The 5360-nt window shown below is 40.1% G+C and overlaps 1 pseudogene; it reads left to right on the plus strand.

Moving 5' to 3' along the window:
* The first annotated feature begins 918 nt into the window (after window positions 1–918).
* On the plus strand, window positions 919–4987 carry LOC100593526 (annotated as a pseudogene).
* Window positions 4988–5360: the final 373 nt, after the last annotated feature.

Consider the following 5360-nt stretch of genomic DNA (forward strand, 5'->3'; position numbering starts at 1 on the left):
CTTTTTAACCCGCATCAGTACTTCAACTTTTTTATGGCCAAATAATATTCCACCATATGATTATACCACATTTTGTTTATTCATCAACTGATAGTGGTTTAAGACGTTTCCACTTTTTGACTATCATGAATAATGCTGTTATGAACACCTTTGTTCATGTTTTTGAGTGAATACCTGTTTTTCTTTTCTTTGTTATAAACCTAGGAGTGCAACTGCTGCATCATGTCACTTTATGTTTAACTTTTTTTAATATGTTTAACTTTTTGAGGAACTCACACACTGTTTACCAACTTCAGTAGCTACGCCATTTCACATTTCCAATAGTAATATATGAGAATTCCATATTCTCCTCAACTTTCCAAACATGTGTTATCCTTATTTTTATCTTAAGTCATACTAGTGCGTGTGAAGTGGTATCTCATTTTGGTTTAAAATTACATTTTCCTAATAAAAAACATTGAACATCTTTGCATGTGCTTCTTGACCATTTGTGTGTTTGCTTTAGGGAAACCTCTACTCACAGCTTTTTTCCCATTGTTAAATTTGGTTTTTGTCATGTATTGCTCAGTTATATGAATTTCTTATATACTCTAGGTACTAGACCTTTGTCAAATACATAATTTGGAAATAGTTCTCCCATTATGCAGATTATCTTTTCACTTCCTTGACAGCGTCCTTTGAAGCAAGTAAGCTTTTTATTTTAATGAAGCCCATTTATCTATTTTTGGGTTGTTTGTGCCTGCTTAAAAAATGTCTAATCCAAAGTCACAAAGATTTGTACCTATGTTTTCTTCAAGACATCGTTTTTTGAATGAGAGCTTTCCTGGGTTTTAGTGGAGGGTGGACATTGTTTATTTATGCCTCCTGTCCATTACCGATATTTCTGCTGATTGTTATTCATATGCTCACCACCCCACCATGGAGCATCCCATGGCCTGTAACAGAGCTCTGGAGACTGATATCTTTCCACTGATTTTGGCGCTGGTGAGAGCCCTGGTCATGTGATTCAGCTTAGCCTTAACTCGACCCAGTTGCACATATTCCTCAGGGCCTTTAGAGTTGAAGTCGAGAGGCTCTCTGAGAAAGCTTGCCAGCCCATGCTGTTCTAAGGTTGGAGCAAACTTCCTCCATCTATTCCAGACAGAGGGGACTGCAGGGGTTGGACTCATTCAAGACATTCCCAGCATTAGAAAGTAGAGCTGTTTCAGGTTTTGGGGAAGATTATTCAATATGAACTAAGTCCTCTCTATTTTTACTGTATGTGTGACTTCTTTCTAGAAACAAAGGAAGAATACTTACGTTAGAATATTTTGTCTATTCTTCATCAATTGTTGTTTGTCTGCAATTTTAACGTGGATAAAGGAGAGCTCAGTGTAAATATATTCTTAAAAACTAATTATGGTTCATGTCCACTACCATGCGATCATATTTAAATCTATGAACTATCATGTTACTTAGGTATTATCCTGCTCCTGATGAGAAAACAAACTCAGAAAGATTGCAAAATTTCCCTAGGTCACAAAACTAGTGAAGAGAGGAGTAAGAATTAGAAACCATTTCCTTTTGGCTTTCAAAGCTAACCGAGTACCATTAGATCAAACTGATTTACATACTTTTGCTGGAATTAGTCTCAGAGTTTGTGGTTCTCGCTTGATTTTCCCAAGGAAACTGTGTGCCACTTTAATATCATTTCAAACTTTGAAATTTAAACTCTTTTTTACTATACTTTTTTGTCTTTGTTCTATTCCATTTCTTTTGATTTCTTCTAAAGGATCCCTCTTATTTATATGCTAAATATTTCTTACCTATTTTCTGTCAATTTTCACATTTTTGAGTGTTTGTTTTCTCTCTCTTTGTTGTATGCTAACAGTTCTTCACTGAGGTATAATTTGCATAGAGCATACTGCAAAAAACCTAGAAGTACAGCTTAATAAATTTTAATATAACTATACATTGTATAATAACAGCCAGTTAAAGACAGAGGACATTTTCCCCCATGCCACAAATTTCCGATGTGGTCCTTGCCAGTCAGTACTCATCCACCAAATGAAGAGTATATTCTGAATGTTGTCACTGCCTTAGTCCCTTTGTGTTGCTGGAAAGGAATACCAGAGGCTGGGTAATTTATAAAGAAAAGAGGTGCATTTTGCTCATAGTTCTACAGGCTGCACAAGAAGCATGGCACCCACATCTGCTCCTAATGAGGGCCTGAGGCTGCTTCCACTTGCAGCAGATGAAAAGGAACCAGTGGGGGCAGAGATCATATGGTGAGAGAGGAAGCAAAAGAGAGTGAGTAAAGGAGAGAGGCACTTTTTAATAACCAGCTCCTACAGGAACTAAGAGAGTGAGAATTCACTCACTACCTTCTCCCAGTGTGGGGATTAATCTATTCATGACGGATCCACTCCCATGACCCAAACACCTCCCATTAACCCCCACCTCCAACACTGGGGACCACGTTTAAACATGTGATTTGGAGGGGACCAATAGTTAAACTATAGCAGCCACCATAGATTAATTTTGCTTATTCACGTGCTTCATAAAAATGGAATCATTTTTGCTGGGCCTGGTGGCTCACACCTGTAATCCCAAGACTGTGAGGCTGAGGCGGGCAGATCACCTGAGGTCAGGAGTTCAAGACCAGCCTGGTCAACATGGCAAACCCTGCCTCTACTGAAAATACAAAAATTAGCCAGACATGGTGGCAGGTGCCTTAATCCCAGCTACTTGGGAGGCTGAGGCAGGAAAAATGTCTTGAACGCGGGAGGCGGAGCTGAGATCGTGCCACTGCACTCCAGCCTGGGGGACAGAGTGAGAGTCCATCTCAAAAAAATAAAAAAATGGAATCATTTAGTATGTTCTCTGGTTTTGACTTCTCTTTACTTGGGTGGTTATATATGCCACTAATTTGTTTGATTGTGTTTTTTTCTTGTTTCATTTTGTTTTGGCCAAGTAATATCCTATTGATCGTATGATTATCACACAATTTGATATGCATTTTTCTGATGGGAGACAGGTTTACTTGTTGGCTACTGTGCATAAGTAACTATGAATATTCTCATACAATTATTTCTGTGAAGATACATACTTATTTTCCAGGGTATCTATAGCTAGGGATAGAATGCTTAGTGAATGGGTAGAAAATGGACACAGAGTTTTGCAAAGTAATTGTATTATTTTACATTTCTATGAAAGATGTAGGCCATTTCCAGTTGCTCTACATTCCCACACGCTTAATACTTTTAGTCTTTTAAATATAGCCGTTCTACAAGTGTGTAGTGATACCCTATTTTGGTTTTCTGATGCCTAATGTTCATTTAGATACCTTCTTAGGTAAAATATCTTCTCAATTTTTTTTTTTTTTTTTTTGAGACGGAGTCTCGCTCTGTCGCCCAGGCTGGAGTGCAGTGGCGCGCTCTCGGCTCACTGCAAACTCCGCCTCCTGGGTTCACACCATTCTCCTGCCTCAGCCTCTCCGAGTAGCTGGGACTACAGGCGTCCGCCACTACGCCCGGCTAATTTTTTTGTATTTTTAGTAGAGACGGGGTTTCACCGTGGTCTCGATCTCCTGACCTCGTGATCCGCCCACCTCGGCCTCCCAAAGTGCTGGGATTACAAGCGTGAGCCACCGCGCCCGGCATCTTCTCAAATTTTTATGTTCATTGATATACTGGGGTGTTTGTGATTTTCTTTTAATCTGTAGGAGTTCTTTATATATTTTCAATGAGTCCATTTATATACACATATTTTTGCTATATTATATTGCAAATAACTATTCCTGGTCTACAGATAGCTTTTAAGTTGTTAATCAACAACGTAATAAGCAGAAGCTTTTTAAAAATGAAGTGCAATTTGCTTGATTTCTTATTGTGGTGAGTGCTACAGCATGTAGTCTTAGAAATATTTTCCTATGTCAAGTTCATGAAACTATTTCCTATTTTTCTTTTACAAGGTTTCTAATTTTAACTTTCACATCTTAAGTTAATTTCAATGTATGATGGAGCGTAGTTGTTAATGTTAACTTTTTAAAACAACAAATATTATTTCACTCTAAATCGTTTTACTAAAATGTCTTTCATTTCCCCAATGATGGGCATTGGTGCCTTTGTTTTTAAAACATTTAGAAGTGGCGGTGTGAGCATGTTCTCACTCATGGGTGGGAATTGAAAAATGAGAACACTGGGACACGGCGGGGAACATCACATACCAGGGCCTGTCGTGGGATGGGGGGCTGGGGGACGGATAGCATTAGGAGAAATGCATAATGTAAATGATGAATTAATGGGTGCAGCAAACTAACATGGCAAATGTATACCTATGTAACAAAACTGCACGTTGTGCACATGTACCCTAGAACTTAAAGTATAATAAATAAATGAATATATATATATATATATATATATATATATATATATATATATTTTAAAATGGCAGTGCGAGGGCTGCTGCATAGCTAGCAGAGTGGTGGTGAGGAGGGCAGCGCCTGCTCCGAGCTCTCCGCCTCCCCCGCCTGCCAGCCCAGGCAGCCCCAGCAGCAGCGATCAGAGGAGCCCACACAGCAGCGCAACGGCCAGGTGGATGCCTCCATCTACAGCCTTGTGGCGGACAGGACCTGTTAGGACGTGGCCATCATGGGCAACAAGGAGTCGCCCTCCAACTGGGCCATCGGCCCAGGGAAAACCTTCATCAACATCACCCCAGCTGCTGTTGGTGTCCTGGTTGGCAAAGATTGGTCAAGTTTTTCCTGAATGGGCTGACGCTGGGGGGCAAGAAATACACTGTGGTCTCAGACTCACTGCTGCAGGATGGGGAATTGACCGTGGATCTTCAAACGAAGAGCATCGGTGGAGCCCCCACCTTCAATGTCACTGTCACCGTGACTGCCAAGACGCTAGGCCTGCTGATGGGCAAAGAAGGTGTCCACGACAGTTTCATCAACAAGCAATGTTATGAAATGGCCTCCCACCTTCAGCGTTCCCAGTACTGAACTCCTTGGTTCCTTCCCCTCCACCAATCCCCACAGCTTTGCCCCCCTTTCCTTCTCATACACACACCATTTTAATTTCGAGGGCCATTACCCCACACACTTTATTGCTGCTAAAACAACACGGGCTGGGGGCCAGGGATAGATGGACAGACACTTTCCCCTACCTATACCCCTCTTGTGTGTGGTTGGAAAACTTTTTTGTTATGAATAAAAAAGATTCTACTAAAAAAAAAAACTCTAAATATGTGGGCATATTCTTTGAATCTGTAATCTTTTACTTTGACATATTTATGAATACTTACACCAGTACTACCATTTTAAAATTACTGTAGCTTTAAAATCAGGTTTGAAATCTAGCAGAGTAAGTCCTCCA

The sequence above is a fragment of the Nomascus leucogenys genome, chromosome 12 (assembly GCF_006542625.1).
Source record: "Nomascus leucogenys isolate Asia chromosome 12, Asia_NLE_v1, whole genome shotgun sequence".
NCBI lineage: Eukaryota > Metazoa > Chordata > Mammalia > Primates > Hylobatidae > Nomascus > Nomascus leucogenys.